Genomic DNA, 19741 nt, shown 5'->3' on the forward strand with positions numbered 1-19741 from the left:
AGTTAAATGATTAACTGAACTATATATATGTTCATAGTTCATACATATATACACACACACAGCAAATTAATCAATAAATTGGTTAGTACACGCAGCATCCTGGTACCAATATCACCAGTTGGAGAAAGAAATGTTTTTTTTTTAATTTTTTGGTAGCTATGGAGGCATTGGAGTGTTAACCGTGGAGCTTGAGGGTCTCTCCTAAAGTCCTATGCGATCATTTGTCTTGGGGTTGGTGCCATTGGAGAATGAAAAGCAGCAGTAACGGCTGACGCAACATGGTAGAAGCAGAGAACTGGGGAAGAAAGGCTGAGATAGCATCGTGGTTGATTCCATGTTGAAGGGCAATGTCTGTCCAGGCAAATCATCAAATATGTCATTGTTTTGTCATAGATGAATTGAATTGATAGAGGTTTAGACAAACCGAAATTATGGAGATTTGCCTTAATTCCACTTGAATAACTTCCTCCCTCTCTTAACTAGAGATGTAAGTTTGCAAAATAATTATTGCAGAGTCAGTAAAAATTTTTAAATTAATAAAAAAATTGTTAAATTTGACTGTCTAAATATATTATATTTTAAATAACTAATCATATTTCTGAATTTTGAATGATTTTGAATCAAAAAATTAACTGCTTGAACTTCAATTGTCATAAAATCATTCAGAATTTAGGAATATGACTGATTTTTTGAAATACGATGTTATTATGGTATCTAACTAAATAATTTCTCAAATCAATCCCCTCCTATTTGTAATAAAATAGTTGCATGATCACAAAACTCAAGTACAAAATGGCCATATTCAAGGACTAATGATGTAATTTATTTAGAAAAAATTCTTTACTTCATGCTTAAGTTATAGAAATAAATTGGGTGACATGAAAATTTGATTGGTGACAATGACAAAATAAAATGGTAAATTTAATTCCATTTTGCCTTATTTCATTCTATTAATATGATCATCAAATGTGTAGTAGCTAGTTAGCAAGTATATAATTTATTTAGGTTAAACAATATGGTCACTCGAGAAATTATCAATGGCACTGCATCACTCTTCTCACACAATAGGATAACCAATCCATCTCTCTTTTTGGCCATTTCACTTATAAAAATGAAAATCAAAGTGCATCACTCTTCTCACACAATAAAAAACAAATTTATCTTTCTTTTTTGCCATTTCACTTACAAAAAAAAAAAAAAAATCGAGTAAAAAAGTAAATTTATCATTTAATATTCTGACAAATAAATATGAAGTGTCAATAATATTTTTTTAGAGTGCTAATTTCTCCTTAATCATTTATTTGGTGCTTAGAAAACTTTAAATGTGTTATGTGGTGTATATATGTTTTAAATATAAAAGAGAACTTAAAATTCATGTCTATTTGAATGTTCATTCACTTTCTACCAATATTATGAATAATGTGCAAAGGTTGCGGAGTTAGAAAGAGTTTTGTGTCCATAATTAAAGACTGAGTGTGACCTTACCTACTGGCCTTTGGTTGTCCATCTTTATTTATTTTTTCTAGTTTAGTATTAGTGATGAAGCACGCAAGTACGTTGCCCAAATTAATCTTGTGAAATCCGGAAGAAAGGCAATACTACTCTTGCAGAAGAGAGAGTCGTTCCTATTAAGGTTGGGAAGGTAAAGAATGTGGTAGTGCTTCTCTGTGGGGTCTTTTGAATTTGTGATGGATGATAATTCTTCATTGCTAGTGCCCATTAGAACCTCCATGAAGAAACAATCAAGTAAGAAGTCTTCTCTGCCATTAATGCATACTCACAAACCTGCAATGTCTGAATGTGATTGCAAATCAAGAAGGGAATTCAATGGTTTTCCGGCAAGTAGTGAAATTCAAGAGGGTAGCATTAGTAATGGTAATGGAAATAGCAATGCCATTGGAAGGAGCAAAAGTGTGAGCTTTTCAATTTTGAAGAACTCGCGTGGGGCGAAGAAGGAGATAGAGAGAATATTAATTTGTATATTTTTTTTATGATGTTACGTGGCTATACATGGCTACATGTTGCAGGAGCTATGCACAGTAAGTTCAGAGTAATCTCAGCCAAGATTCAAGGAGATAATGGAGACTTGACCAGAGGAGTAATTGACGGCTTGATTGGAGGAGCAATGGTAGGTGTTGATTCATCATGGCCCCCCAAGATTGACTAGCCATTGAGGACACAAATCTTGGTTCGATGAGTAAGAAAGGAGAACTGAGGCAGTGGCTTGGTAAGAGAGTCAACTAGTTGATCAGAAGTATGAACATGGGAAACATGTAGGCGAACTATAGCAACTTGATCGCGAACAAAGTGGAAGTTGATGGCAATGTATTTTATACGAGAATAAAAGACTGGATTGACACAGACATAAGTAGCACTCACGTTATCACAGTAAATGACCGAAGTAGAAGTTATAGGTACACGAAGCTCTTGAAGAAGATTCATTACCCAATTTATTTCAACTGCAGTAGAGGCAATAGCTTGGTATTCGGCCTTAGTGTAGGAGCAAGCGACAGTCTTGCTTTTTAGAACTTCAAGAGATGGGATTGGCGCCAAGAAAAAGAACATAAGCCGAGGTTGAAATTCAATCATTAGGATCACCATCTCAATCAACATCGAAAAATGCATGAAGTATTTGAGGTGATTTTTTGCAAAGCATGATGCCAAAGTCAAAAGTTCCAACCAAATAGTAGAGCAGGAATTTGACTGCAGACCAATAAAGGGTGGAAGGAGAATGCGTGAACTGAGATAACTTGTTAATGGCAAAGGACACGTCAAGACGTGTCAACGAGAGATATTGTGACAACCCAAGAGTTTGGCAATGCAAGGTAGCATTAGTTGGTGGAGAGCCATCCGACAATATAAGAGCTTTAGTAGTTGCAAGAGGGGTAGAGACAGGCTTGGCATTGGCCATGTTATCTCGATGCAAGAGGTTTTGGATATATTTTCTTTGAGACAAAAACAAACCATTAGAGGTAAAGTGAGCTTAAATCCCAAGAAAATATAAGAGATTACCAAGATCCTTAAAATAGAATCATTTGGAAAGATTGGTGATAAAGGAAGTCACATGAGCAATGGAGGATCCAGTGACGATGATGTCATCCACATAAACTAATAGATAAAGAACTGTGTCGGAAGAGTGAAGCATAAACAAGGAGTTGTTCAACTGAGAGTTGGTGAAGCCTTCCGAGATAAGAAAATTGTGAAGTTCATGGAACCATGCGCAAGGGGCTAGTTGAAGCCCATATATGGCCTTGCGTAAGCAACAGACATTATCAAAAAGATCAGTCATGCCCTGAACCCGCAGATGGGTCCCAGGTGTGAATATAGTAACCTAACCTATCTCTATATCAATTCAAACATACATGATACAAAGCAATAAGAGGGTCTGATCTTGTGGGGTACATGGATGCCCTAAACACATACACATATACATCCATACTCATCATTTATGCAACGAAAAATGCTCATCTATCTATATAACATACCATACCAGAGTCTGTACAAAGTTAGGATACACGAACCCATACAATACTAAGGTATAAAATCCCATAAATACTGTACATACTCCGGGTGTCTACAAAAGCATCACGACAACCCGGTTACAAAATCTCGTACCCAATCAGTTACTAACAGCAGCTAATGACACCCCCCCCGGCTTCCGATTGCTAGGATGCTAAATACGGCTACGTGATGGACCTGAAAAACATTGTATGCACATTTAGGGTGAGACACCTCTCAGTAAGGAAGAAAGTAGGTTATATCAGTGTCTGGCATACCAGTGTTATTTTACACAAAACATAATACTATACAATACGATATAGTTTGAAAACATTTTCATACAGTTCTAGTATTTTCCCAATGCATTTTAATACATACGATACCAAAACATACGGTCAGTGTCGTCACACTAATATGTAACTACGCTATGAAATCCGACACTTCACAGCGATTACATTGTCAATACGATGTAGCTCACAACAGTACGCAACTACTCCATGAATCCAAAGTTCCACAACGATTACATTGCCAACACGCAACTACTCCATGAAACCTGAACTTCACAGTGATTACATTGCCAATATCGTGTAGCTCACACCCCTCGGTGACTAGTTGGGATACGTAGTGATATTTCACACCCTTGGATATAGAGCCAGACACTCTCGGCCATGATTTTCAGACCGGTACCTGGCGCAGCATACGGTAATTAACTGTCACATAGCTGTTTCGACATACGGTAATTAGCTGTCACTAGCCGAATTCACAAAACCTGGAATCATTTTGGAGCTCATACTCCTATACATATCAGCATACGGTAATAAGCCGCCACATAGCTATTTTACAACATACCTGGAACAATTACATACAACCATACATACCACACTTATTTGGTTTATGGCAAATCGTATCATTTTCCATTTCAAGTATACAGTTTATGCAAATATGAATAACAATCATCTCAATAATACAGTTTAAATAAAACGAACAGTTTTCCAAACAAAGCAGAGATGATACACGAAATCCCCAAATATTCCCAAAAACTATAACAAAAAAATCTCGTATTTTTACCCGATAAATTTTCCCAAATAAGTTATCAAAACATACATACGATCGTAGCCTACAAGCTTACCGATCCTGATTTCGAAAATAAACTGAATCCCCTTACCTTAACCCGAGTTCCAACTATGAACTCTACGATCCCCAAAACTACGAACCGAGAGTCCAAAACCTACAAACTACAATACAATACATGCTTACAATGCGTACTACTACCCATATTCTGAATCAGAAATGAAAACTGAGCCTTACCTTGATTTCAGCCCGAAACTCAAAATCGCTCAAAATGAAATTTTGATCCGCTAGAAATGTAGAGAATCCTTCCCTAATTCTCACAGTAACGTTCGATTTACGAATCAGGCGACAAATGGCGAAGAAAACTAGAGAGAGAGAGAGTTCTTCAAGTTCTAGAGAGAGAGAGAGAGAGAGAGAGAGAGAGAGAGAGAGAGAGAGAGAGAGGGATATTTTGAGATTACATAACTTAAAAGAAATGGAAACTAATATTTATAGCCCTTGACTCAGCTGCCCTCGTCAACGAATTGGCATCCTTGTCGACGAGTCTGCCACTACCATCATCGACGAAGCAGTGGCCTCGTCGAAGAGCCTGAGGTCCCTGGTTTTCCGAAATCTCTTGGCTTCTCCTCGTCGACGAGCCTCTGAATTTCTTCGACGAGAACAGAAGGGACTTCGGTGACGAACTTTGGCATCATCAACGAATTCTGCTCAATTTACCAATTTACCCTTCTTTCACATAATTGATCAGTATATCATAGTTTGAGTTCCTACAACCTCTCCTCCTTACAAAAATTTCGTCCTTGAAATTTGCAATCTCTCATTACAAACACATTCATACTACTACATACATACACACTCTGAGGTGAAATGACGGCCATTTATACACAGCCTCTCTACGATACATACATACTCTAAAGAAAACGGCAACCATTTATATGCAACCCCGTTACGATACATATGTACATACTCTAGAGAAAACGGCGGCCATTTATGCACAGCCCCATAACAATACATACATACATACTCTAGAGAAAACAGCGACCATTTATATGCAGCCCCATTATGATACATACATACTCTAAAGAAAATGACGACCATTTATACGCAGCCCCGTCACGATACATATATACATACTCTAGAGAAAACGGCGGCCATTTATACACAGCCCCGTCACGATACATACATACATACTCTAGAGAAAATAGCGACCATTTATATGCAACTCCATCACAATACATACATACTCTAAAGAAAACAATGACCATTTATATGCAGCCCTGTCACGATACATACATACATACATACATTCCCTCACTTATGGCGGAGGAATACTGTGGTTACATACATACGTGGCCTCAGGAGCTTACAATATAACAAGACTCTCCCAGAGACTAACCACCAAATACTAATACGATAATAGAGTATTACATACATACATACATTCTCATACCACCCTGCTATCAAACTACTACTTAGAACAACTACGGATACTTTCGGTGTATTTTCATTTCCAGTTCCCAAGAAGCTTCCTCAACCTCGTGGTTTCGCCACAATACCTTCACTAATGGTATTTCTTTGGTACGAAGCTTCTAAACTTTATGATCCAGAACCTGAACAGGTATTTTCTCATACGCAAAAGTATCCTCAATTTCCAAGTCATCATAACTGATAACATGCGATGGATCCAACACGTACCTTCTCAACATGGATATGTGAAACACATCGTGGACGCTCTAGAGTGCTAGGGGTAGTGCAACTCTATAGGCTACTGGACCCACTCACTTAATAACAGCGAATGGTCTAATATACCCCGAGCTCAACTTGCCCTTCCTCCCGAATCTCATTACTCAATTCATTAGAGCGATTCTAAGGAATACCTTACCCCCCACCTCGAACTCCAACTCATGGTGGCAAACATCCATATAACTCTTCTATCGACTCTGAGCTGATCTAATCCTCTCCCGAATCAAACTTACCTTCTTAAATGCCTGCTGCATGAATTCATGTCCTAAAATTTGACGTTCACCAACCTCATTCCAATACAACGGAAATTGACACCTTTGACCATACAAAGCCTCGAACGGTGTCATCTCTATACTAGCTTGGAAGCTATTGTTATAGGAAAACTCCACTAGTGGTAGAAACTGGATCCAACAACCACCGAAGTCTAATACACAAGCCCGTAACATATCCTCCAAGATCTGTATTGTCCTCTCTGATTGTCCATCAATCTAGGGGTGGAACACTGTACTGAAGGTAAGCTTCATCCCTAGTGCTTCCTGCAAACTCTTCCAAAATTGAGAAGTAAACCTCGGATCCCAATACGAAACAATGGACACCGGTACGCCGTGCATTCTTACTATCTCATGCACATACAGGTCTGCTAGCCTACTCAAAGGGTAGCTAACCTTTATCAATACAAAGTGATCACATTTCGTCAATCTATCCACAATTACCCAAATGGCACTCTGCCCGTGAAGCATTGGCGGTAATCTAGTAACAAAGTCCATGGAATGTGCTCCCATTTCCACACCGGAATAAGCAAAGGCTGCAACGGCCTTGCCAGCCTCTAATGTTCAGCTTTCACCCGCTGACACGTCAAAAACTACTCCATGAATCAGGAAATATCCCTCTTCATACCACTCCAACAAAAGGACTCACGCAAATCCCGATACATCTTCGTACTACCCGGATGTACCGTATACAAAGAACGATGCGCTTCCTCCAGAATCGTCCTTTTGATCTCATCGTCGTTTGGAACACACAGCCTAGTTCCAAACCTCAAAACACCTTTATCAGAGATGTTAAAATCTACAGCCAATCCCTACTGCACTTTCTCCACAATCCTAACTCCACATCACTAGCCTAAGTGGTTTTAATACGCTCAAACAAAGTTGGGTGGATCACCAAGCTAGCAATAAGAGCCTGATGATCACCAGACACCAACTCCATGCCAAGGCTTTCCAGATCAAGTCTGATATGATGTTGAGCTACAACTGCAGATACTACTGCATGCTCTGACTTACAACTTAACGCATCTGCTACCACATTAGCCTTCCTCGGGTGATAACTGATTATGCAATCATAGTCCTTGATCAACTCTAGCCACCGCCTCTACCTTATATTTAGTTCCTTCTACGTGAAAAAGTACCTAAAGCTTTTGTGGTCAGTGAAAATCTCACACTGAACAACGTACAGGTAGTGTCGCCAGATCTTTAGGGCATAAACCACAGCAACCAATTCCAGATCAAGCGTAGGGTAATTCTTATCACACTCTTTAAGTTGCCAAGAAGCATAAGTACACATCCCAAACCTTTCAAGGACGCATTGTTGTAGATCACAAAAACCCCCATCCCCCAAAGGAATGGTCAATACTATAGCAGTAACCAGCCGGTGCTTCAACTCGAGAAAGCACCACTCGCAATCACTGGTCCAGCCAAACTTCACCCCCTTCCTAGTCAATCATTTCAGAGGTCCAGACAATTTAGAGAAACCCTCTACGAACTGACAATAGTAACCTGCCAATCCCAGAAAACTCCGAACCTCCTACACACTCTTCAGTCTCGCCCAGTCGACTACAACTTCAACCTTACTAGGATCAACTAAGATACTGCCCTTAGACACCACATGGCCTAAGAACGAGACCTGATTCAACTAGAACTCACACTTCTTCAATTTGGCATACAACTTCCTTTCCTGTAGAATCTGTAGCACCAACCTCAGATGATTCTCACACTCTTCCAAACTCCTTGAGTATACCAGAATGTCATCGATGAACACCACTACAAAATGATCCAGGTACTCATGAAACACCCTACTCATCAGATCCATGAACACTGTCGGCTCATTGGTCAACCCAAACGGCATAACCAAGAACTCATAGTGGCCGTATCTGGTTCGAAAAGCAGTCTTCACTACATCCTCAAATCTAACCCTCACCTGATGATACCTTGACCCTAGGTCGATCTTTGAAAAGACCCGCGTTCCCTGCAATTGGTCAAAGAGATCATCTATATAAGGCAAAGGGTAACGGTTCTTCACCATCACTTTATTGATCTCACGGTAATCAATGCACATACACATTGACCCGTCCTTCTTCTTCACAAACAAAACTGGAGCTCCCTAGGGTGAAACCCTCGGTCAAATAAAACCCTGGTCTAGTAATTCCTGCAACTGCTCCTTCAACTCTTAAAGTTCTGCTGGAGCCATCCAGTACGGATCTTTAGAGATCGGTGTCTTGCCAAGCAGCAACTCTATCGCAAACTCCACCTCATGATCCAGAGGTAAACCAGGTAAGTCATCAGGAAACACATCCGAAAACTTATTGACCACTCAAATATCCTCGAGCCTTAACTCCTCCTATGGCGGTTCCTTCATACAAGCTAGGTACCCCTGACATCCATCCATGAGTAGCCTCCTCGCTTGTAATGCTGATAGAATCTGTGGCGTCGAATGCACACACGATCCTACAAACTTGTACTCCTGCTCTCCAGGAGGTTCGAACACTACTACCTTCCTACGACAATCAATGACTACGAAACTGGAGAATAGCCAATCCATCCCCAGTATGACATCAAAACCATATATGTCGTATACTACAAGGTTCGCTGGTAGTAGTCTCCCCTGGATTTCCACTGGGCAGTTCTCTAACATCTTACTACAGATTGTTATACTCCCAGTTGGCATAGCCATAGACAACATCTCATTCATCACATAGGTTTCAACCCCACACAACTTCACAAAACTAGTAGTTATGAACGAATAGGTTACCCCCGAATCAAATAAAACAACAACTCTATTCAAAAGTAATAACATGGTACCTGTCACCACGTTCCTAGCGTGTTTCACATCTACTGGAGTCAATAAATATACCCTTGCTAGAGCTGTGGTTGCCTGGTAGTTCCCTCGAGACATCTGATTACTCCCACGGTTCTGGCTCTGTGTAGGCATATCTCTCCTTGGTGCCTAACAGCTCCGTGACATATGGCTCGACTTGCTACAGTTGTAGCAATTTCCCCAGAACGGCTGACACTCGCCATCGTGCCTTTTATGACACTTGGGGTACAGTGCGAGGAATAGATCCCCCTGATAACTATGTCGCTCAATGTTCTACCGATAACTGAAATTATAGCTTTTCTTCTTCTTCCACTGTCCTTGCTGACGACCACTCTGAGGACCAAAAGATATTGGCCTCTTCCCTTGATCCTGCACTACCTCATCTCCCTAAAGATTGATCTCAACTATGGTGGCTTTATCCACCAGGATAGAGAACTCACAAATCTGCAGCATCCCCACAAGACGGTGGATGTCTTTCCTCAGACCCATCTCAAACCTCCAAGCCTACTCATGCTCATTCGAAACCAAGTACAACACAAATCGAGACAACTTGATAAACCTGGCAGCATACCTCTACACCGTCAGAGTTCCCTACGTCAGGCCCAAGAACTCATCGGCTTTCGCATCCCGAGTGGAGACCGGAACGTATCTCTCGAAAAATACCTCTTTAAAGCAGCTTCACGTCATACCAGATGGACTAGCTCTCTGCCTCTCAAACAGACTCACCGCCGTCCACCATCGCCCCGCCTTTCCAATCAGGTGGAAGGTAGCATACAAGACCTTCTGCTTCTCAGTACAGTGGAGGACTTCCAAAATCCTCTTGGTATTCTTGACCCAGTCCTCTGCCATTATCAAATCAGGTCCTTCCGTAAATATCAGAGGGTGCATGCATGTGAACCTCTAGATGGTACACCCCGCATCAGTAGGAGAGCTCTCGCGTCTCCTAACAATTTGCCCAATCTCTTAGGTCACTAGTCTTGCCAAACCATAAGACACAGAAGAAGACTCATCGCTTGCTGTCTCCTTAGAGCCACTCTCCAAGTTATTATCCTTAGGATCCATTCTGAAAACAGAATAGGAATTGGTTAGAATTCCTATATCGTATGCAGTTAACATATTCATAGACCTAATCATGTCATCTATTACTTTTACGGGTCTAAGCTAGCCCCGTCACACCAACATGAATCCATCAATGGTTTGCCCTACCTTTACTGGAATCATCATTCCAGGAAAAACACGGAATACCAGTGACAATTCCCGGTCTAGCAACAGAACAACCGTCGACCAACACTACCCATTTCCTACATCCTATACTCTGGTATGTACACATAGCTAAGCCTAACCAAGTCTACAAGACATAACAACTTGGTTAGCTCTGATACCAAGCTATCACACACCGAACCCACAAATGGGTCCCAAGTGTGAATATAGTAACATAACCTGTCTCTGTATCAATTCAAACATACATGATACAAAGCAATAAGAGGGTCCGACCCCGTAGGGTACATGGATGCCCTAAACACATGCACATATACATCCATACTCATCAGTTACGCAGTGGAAGATGTTCATCTATCTATATAACATACCATACCAGAGTCTGTACAAAGCAAAGATACACGAACCCATACAATACTAAGGTGTAAAATCCCACAAGTACCGTACATACTCTGGGTGTCTACAAAAAGCATCATGACAACCCGGTTACAAAATCTCGTACCTAATTAGGTACTAACAGCAGCTAATGACACCCCCCCCGGCCGCTTCCGATTGCTAGGATGCTAAATATGACTACCTGATGGACCTGAAAAACATTGTACGTACATTTGGGATGAGACACCTCTCAGTAAGGAAGAAAGCAGGTTATATTAGTGTGTGGCATACCAGTGTTATTTTACACAAAACATAACATTATACAATATGATGTAGTTCAAAAATATTTCCATACAATTTCATACAATTCCAGTATTTTCACAAATGCATTCCAGTACATACGATACCAAAACATATGGTCAGTGTCGTCACACTAATATGCAACTACACTATGAAACCCGAAGCTTCACAACGATTACATTGTCAATACGATGTAGCTCACAATAGTACCCAACTACTCCATTAATCCAAAGTTCCACAGTGATTACATTGCCAACACGCAACTACTCCTTGAAACCCAAACTTCACAGTGATTACATTGCCAATATCGTGTAGCTTACACCCCTCGGTGACTAGCCGGGATACGTAGTGATATTTCACACCCTCGGATATAGAGCCGGACACTCTTGCCCACAGTTTTCACACCGGTACCTGGTGCAACGTATAGTAATTAACCGTCACATAGCTATTTCGACGTATGATAGTTAGCCGCCACTAACCGAATTCACAAAACCTGGAATCATTTTGGAGCTTATACTCTTATACATATCAGCATATGGTAATAAGCCGCCACATAGCTATTTTACAACATACCTGGAACAGTTACATACAACCATACATACCACACTTATTTGATTTATGACAAATCATATCGTTTTCCCTTCAAGTATATAGTTTATGCAAATATGGATAATAGTTATCTCAATAATATAGTTTGAAAAAAACGAACAGTTTTCCAAACAAAGCAAAGATGATACACGAAATCCCCAAATTTTTCCAAAAAATGTAACCCAAAAATCCCATATTTTCACCTGATAGATTTCCCCAAATAAGTTACCAAAACATACATACAATCGTAGCCTACAAGCTTACTGATCCTTATTTCGAAAATAAACTGATATAAACTGAATCCCCTTACCTTAACCTGAGTTCCAACTATGAACTCTACAGTCCCCAAAACTACGAACCGAGACTCCAAAACCTACAAACCACAGTACAATACATGATTACAATTCGTACTACTACCCATATTCTGAATCAGAAACAAAGAGAATCCTTCCCTGATCCTCGCAGTAACGTTTGATTTATGAATCAGGCGACGAATGACGAAGAAAGCAAGAGAGAGAGAGAGAGAGCTCTTCAAGTTCTAGAGAGAGAGAGAGAAAGAGGATATTTTGAGATTACTTAGCTTATAAGCAATGAAAACTGATATTTATAGCCCTTGATTCGGCCGCCCTCATCGACGAATGGGCATCCTCGTCGACGAGTCTGCCACTCATTGACGAAGTGGTGGTCTCGTCAACGAGCCTGAGATCCCCAGTTTCCAAAAATCTCTCGACCTCTCCTCATCAACGAACCTCTGAATTTCGTCGACAAGAACAGAAGGGACTTCGTTAACGAACTCTGGCCTTGTCGACGAATTATGCTCAATTTACCAATTTACCCTTCTTTTAAATAATTGATCCATATATCAAAGTTCGGGTTCTTACAAGATCAAGGTGGGTGAAGCTAGGGGGATGGTCCATGAAAACTGCCTCAGATAAAGAACCTTGCAAGAATGCATTATTTACATCTAGTTGGCGAAGAGGCCAATCATTAGTAACAGTAAGAATAAGTAATAACTGAACAGTTGCAGGTTTAAAATTTGGGTTGTAGGTTTTAGAAAATTCTATCCAATGTTGTTGATGGAAACCTTTGGCCACTAAGAGAGCTTTAGAATGAGCTATGGACCCATCAGTATTGCTCTTAATCCTATAGAACCACTTACACCCAATAACATTTTTTGTAGGATTGTGTGGAACAAGAGACTATATGTGATTGGAGAGTAAGGCATTGTATTCGTCACTTATGGCGTGTCGCCATGAGAGGTGTTGTTGGGCATGTTTAAAGGTGGAAGGTTCAATAGTCGAGGGAGTGGTGGTTGTGTGAAGGTCAAAGATACGTTTTGGCTTTGTAATGTTATTACGTAGTCTGGTACAATAAGGATGAGGATGTGCTGGAGTTGTAGATGAGATACTTACCTGGGAAGGAGTGGATGCATCCAACAGTGGAGGCGTGGAGGAGGGTCTTGAGGATGAAATGGCCTGGTGTGGAGATTCAGTCTAGTAAGAAGAAGACTCACCAAGCGTAGTGGAAGTAAGAGGAGGAGATATATACTCAACTCAAAGGATGGAGGTGATAGGCAATTGGAAGTGATTAGGAGAAGATGTAGGAATGGACACTTGAGTTGATTTGGATAACCAATTGGTGGAGGAAGGTTAGATGAAAGGTGATGTAGTGTGAGATTTGTTATTCTGAAGAAGAAATGTTTGTTCCACAAACACGACATGTCTAAAGATGTAGATTTTAATGGTGGAGGGATCAAGGCACATATAGGCATGATGTGGAGTTAAGTAGCCAATGAATATACAAGGATGGGACCGTGGTTGGAGTTTGTGAGAGGTGTAGGCGTAACCATGGATAACACAGATCCAAATATTTTCAAGGATAAATAATTAGGTGTCTGCTTAAAGAGATGAGAGAATGGAGATTGGTGACATGTTATCAAAGAGGGCATTCAGTTAATGAGGTAAACGACGGCTTGAAATGCTAGGACCAATATTTGAGTGGAACAGATGCATGATGTAGCAGGGCTAGTGCAGTTTCAACAACATGGAGATGTTTACACTCAACCATGCCAACATTTTATGGGGTATAAGGAGTAGATTTAAGATGTTGAATACCAACTTGAGAGAGAAAATTTCTGAGACTAGTCGCTTCGCCACTTCCATCTATGCAAACTGTTTTAATCTTTATAGAAAAATAATTTTCAACAAGAGATTTAAATCATTCAAATACAGAAGTAACATCAGATTTTTTTCTTGATAGGATAAAGCCAAGTATTTTAGTAAAGTAGTCCACAAAAATAACGTAATAGTGAAAATTATCCAAGGATGGGAGTGGTGTAGGACCCCAAACATCCATAAATAGAGTTTCCAAAGGTCTAGAGCAAGTTAAGGATGAGACAACAAAATGGGTTTTGTGACTTTTATTACATAAACATGCATTATAGTAATGAGACAAGGAACTAGACTTAGAGAAAAGTACTTTATGAGATGCAATGATTTGATGAAGAATTTTGGAGGACGGATGACCAAGATGACTATACCAGAGATGAAATGTTGGAAGGGAGTATTTGGACAAGGTTGTTGTGAGATCCGAGTGTTGTGGTGAAGAGGTTGTGCGGCTAATTGTAGTAGGCCACTCATAGACATTTCCTCTATTCCAACCTTGCACCAAGAATGCCTCCATGGTTAGATCCTTCACAAGAAAAAAGTTCAAGAGAAAAATCAATAGAGGTGCTATTGTGAGAGAAAAATTGAGAGATAGAAAGAATATTTTTCTTGATGTTAGCTACGCACAAAACATCATTGAGTTTGAAAGTGGAATCATATGAATTAAGAGTGGTAAATCCAATATGAGTAATAGGAACGTTATTATCATTTCCAACCATGACATCATCATTGCCACCATACTCAGAGTGAACGTATAGGTATGCTAATCTAAGGTGATGTGATGAGATTCCCTAGTCAACTATCCAAACAGAATGATTACTCAACATTTTGTGAGTTGTGAAGTTGGCTTGTAGCCAGGTGTTGAGCAAGGAGCGTGATCTGCATACTTTGGCAAGATGACCAGGCTTGTCACACAATTGGCAAACAACTCAAGGTTGATTCCCATTGAAGTTAGGTCACCAAGTCTAATTTGAGTAGTTTGAGAAGAGTCCTTGAGTTTGTAAACTACTGGAAAAATTTTGGTTACCACGATTTCTATAGGAATTTTGTTGGAGCTGATTGTTGTTGTTCCTTGGGTAGCCATTATTGTGTCCTCTGAATCGAGACTATTTTTAGGAGGTATTGAAGGAGCCATTTTGCCTTTCTTGCTATGTTGCTTTTGTGAATATTGGACAGTGATGTGAGAGTCTGTTAAGTGTAATTTCTTGAGGCTTATTTCATAGTTCATAAGCTTTTCCACTAATTCTTCGAAGGATATGGGTGATTCTTTGGCACGTAAGGCAGATTTTAGTTCTTTGTAATCATCAATGAGGCCATTGAGTGTATGTACTGCTATTTCTCCATCACTCATATTGTGCCCAATTATCACAAGATCATCAATAATGGTTTTAATGGTTTGTATAAATTCAGAAATGCTCTTTATTGCTTGAATAACCTTGGAGAGGGAATCAATTAGACTAACCATCCGAGCATTAGATTTGTTGGCAAAGGTAGTCTTGAGTTTGCACCATGCTTCCTTAGCATTTTTTGCATTGAGAAACAATTGGTCCTGCTAGTCTAGTAATAGTTGTTTGGATAGCAAGAAGCAATAGTCGATCTTGATGAATTCAAATTTTATACTTTGGATCATTAACTGGTGGGCATGGATGAGTTCCATCTACAAATCCCATGAGATCATACCCAAGAAGAAGATTTTTCATATGGGAGTTCCATATTGAATAGTTTCCTCTGCTTGAAAGTTTTTGAGTAATAAGTGTGGATGTATTGATTGAGACAACATGAGTATTTTTGTCGGTAGATATAACTGTAGCTTCACTAGAAAAGTGAGTGAGGAGATGGGGATCAATTGCAAACACCTTGCAACCATAGAAATTGAAGTCCAAGGATGAGGAAAATGGATTTCCGAGAAGGCCAGGGCCAAGAAGGCGGATCTGGGTTGGTGGACCAAGTAATAGCAGCAGGCGGAGCACTTGACCTAGATAAGATCGCTACCAGTGTCGGCTACCAGGAGGAGGCTCTGAGGCAGCATTCTGATCCTGAGCTTGACTAAGTACAGGCCAGAGCTGGAAGAGGCGCCAGAGATAGTTGGGGATATGAAGGCCTGATGGGGATGGAGCACCGAGAAGAGGATAGAGAGACGATAGGTGTCAAGGGAGAGAGCTTTAGATGGGGCATTGATGGTGGGTGCAGGCACCGTAGTATGGGTCTATAGGAAAGGAGTATTTAATGGGTGGGTTGAATTATTGAATTGGAAAAAGGGCTTTGAATTATGGAATTGGAAGTGGGCGTTGAATTATTAAATTGGAGATGTAGGAAAAATATTTAATATATGGGGTGTGTCAAGATAAATATTTAATTGGAAGTGGGGCTTAAATTGTTGAATTTGAGATAAGGGCTTGCGCAACACAATTATGGCAGAGAAAGAGAGAAAAATAATAGTAATTTTAATCTTGGGACTAGTGGACGAGAACACAAGGCAGGTCGCTAAGGATCAGACCGATTATCAATTTGACGTCGTGCTGATTTTCACGTCTTGCATAAAGAGAAGATGGGAAGATTATAGTGCTAGCGAGGGGAAATTTCACAGTGTAGATTCATCAGTGAAGAATCGCTGAGATAGGTGGGGGCAGCTACCGGAGTAGAAGTAAGTTGCAATTTCACGCAAAGAGAAGAGGATTTCAGATGTCTTGCGATGGCTGCAGGCTGTGATGAAGAAGCAAATCTGGGTTTGAGCTGAGATTGTGTGTGGAGTGGAGAAGAGATAGAGTGAGAAAGGCGCAGGTGGCTTATTGATTTCAAGAATCGGCGAGCTCTGATACCATAAAGAGAATATTAATTTGTATATTTCCTTGATGATGTTACATGGCTATACATGGATTTATACATGTTGCGGGAGCTATACATAGTAAGTTTAGAGTAATCTCAACCAAAATTCAAGGAGATAATGGAGACTTGACTGGAGGAGTAATTGACGGCTTGATTGGAGGAGCAATGGTAGGTGTTGACTTATTATGAGAAGCACAATTCAACACTAGTGGATTCAAGATCTGCTTTCTCGTTCAAATTTCCTTTGCATCAAACAGTTGCTACCTCAATTACTAATGATTTCAAGCTAGGGGGTAATGTTGGTGCTAGGAGGACCATCTTTAAGATTGACTTTGGCATATGGGAAAATGGAGGGGATCAATTGGAATATGTTGGGAAAATTACGCTCTAAGATTATGCGTGCACACATACATAGCAAATATGAAAAAAGGAAAATCAAAAGTAAAAGGAACATGAATTTATATGATTTGACAATATGCTATGTCCATGAAATCCCAACATAGTTTTCATTTCCAATAGAAAAATTGTCTTAGAGTTTCAACCTTGCGAGCCCTTGAGCCCTCCCATTTATAATTGTTGTTGGCCTTACAAGGCTTAAAATCTTGTTATCTTGTTTTGATGCTAACAAACAAGTGGAATTTAACCTATTTGTGTGAGTAATGTTGTCTCAGGGCTCATATATGAGAAAGCAAGGTCAAAGTGCTCACAAGAATCAAATGAAACTTAAAAGAGTCAAAGCATGGGTTTAAATATCAAAGCATGAATTTAAAGATGATATATTAAAACTTGAAGAATATGAGAACATGAATGATTTTTTGAAAGCCAAGGAATGTTAAAGTCAAAAGAGCCAAAGAAAAGAAAAGTGAGAAAGCCCAAAGAATATTAATACTTGAAGACCAAGAAAGAGTCAAAGCAAGCATGAAGACTTGAGTGTTTAGAATGTCAAGTCTTAGAAGTTTTTATGTAAGTACTTTAAATGTTTAAATATCGTTTGAAATATTATGAAGTTCTTAAGTTAACTTCTTAGACCTAGATACCTTTTAAAATACTTGGAAAATATTTTCATAAGGTCAAAAAATATTTCAAAAAGGTTAAAATTATGTTTGGAATGAAAAGCACCAAAAGGAGTTTTTTCCAAATGCTGTCAGTTTTTATACATCCGCATTGAGGTGCATTTTTCTCTATCTAAAACTCCTTATTTTAAAACATATCCAACATAAAAGTTGTATTATTTTCTCTTAACCTTCTTTTGACACCTAGAACACCTAATTTGAAGTTATACAAAAAAATTTATGAGCAACATACTGAAGCGGAGTCACAACTGTCAGCCAACTAAACACTGTTCACGGGAGGAACTTCAGCTGACTGAACAACAGATAGAGCCACTTCAAACGACCGAAGTGTAAATTAAGATGTTTGAAGAATAACTTCTAACAATTGAAGATTAAGTTTAGTCATCTAAAGATTTTTTGCTGAATTTTTTTTATAGGCAGAACCACCTCAGATGACTGAAACCGAGACTTCAGTCATCTAAACACTGTTAACGGGCAGAAATTTCAAAAATTTTATTTTTTAAATATTATTTGCTTGGGCTCCAAACTTTCTAAAAACTTGGAAAACACTCCAAGGAAACTTTAGCAACATGGAAACAAGTCTAATTGCCTATAAATACATGGTTTTTCAAATCAAAACTCAACAATGAATTGAAAAATCTGTTTTAGAAGCTAAAAGCACTTTGTTTTTCCAAAGCTCTCTTGTTCACTCATTGCAAATCTCTTTTGTTGAGATATTCTGAAGTGCTAATCCTTCCTTCTCTAAATTCCTACTGCTAATCTTTATCTAAGAAATATATTGGTGAATTCTACACTTAAGTTTCATTCTATTTCATATTGATATTTTACATTGAAGTTATAGTGCTGAACTTGTACTAACTTGCTCTTTGTGAGAGTATATTTGTATGCATATTATATCTTGTTTCTTGTAGTTCTTTGACGTTTCGAGGATTGTTTGGATCGTTGGCTAAGTAAGGGGATATTGCTTAGAGAGGCGGGCTCTAGCCTAAAGGAGTGACCAAACGAGGGGACATCGTTTGGAGAGGTGGGCTCTAGCCTAATGAAGGAGTGTTTCAGCGTGGGGTATCATTTGTAAAGGTTTTGTTCCACCTGTCAATAGAACAGGTTTAATGAATCCTTTGGTGGTTTGCCAAAGGCGAGGACGTACGCTGGGTATAAGCCGAACCTTGTAAAAATATTTGTCTCACTCTCTCTTTCCCTATTCTTTATTTTCAGTACATATTTAAATTGCGTGGATGGTTTAAATTTGAAAATCATATAAATTACGTATATTTGGAAATCAAGTAAACCTTAAAGTTTGATTTTGATTTGGGTTGTGGAAACCGAAAGGGAGTACGTTGGTTGAACCATTCTTTGCGAAAACCATACGGGAGTGCGTTACTTGGCTAAACATCCAAAAGATAAACTAACTTAAGAGTTTATTTGAATTCTGAAGTTTGGAAAGAGCAATTGGATCATATATTGAACATCACATTGAAGAAGCATTTTCATTTATACAGGGCTTTGTTCAAACTCGCATTTACTACAGGGATGAACACAATACAAAAGCTGAAAGTTACATATACCATTAATATATGTGATTGTATGGTATAAATCTTGAGATTGAGTGAACTTGTTTATATTTCATAAAGTGCTAAACCTTGAATGATTTCATCAATCTAATAGTGCTGAAGTGAATTTATATTTGGCAATCAAATTGGTTGTTGGTTTAAGCATTGTGGTTGATAGGCTTGACTAGTTTAATTATTTGTGTGGTTGAAGATTGAATGTTTTATTAGTTGTCTTGTTTAT

The sequence above is a fragment of the Malania oleifera genome, chromosome 6, assembly GCF_029873635.1.
Source record: "Malania oleifera isolate guangnan ecotype guangnan chromosome 6, ASM2987363v1, whole genome shotgun sequence".
Taxonomy (NCBI): domain Eukaryota; kingdom Viridiplantae; phylum Streptophyta; class Magnoliopsida; order Santalales; family Ximeniaceae; genus Malania; species Malania oleifera.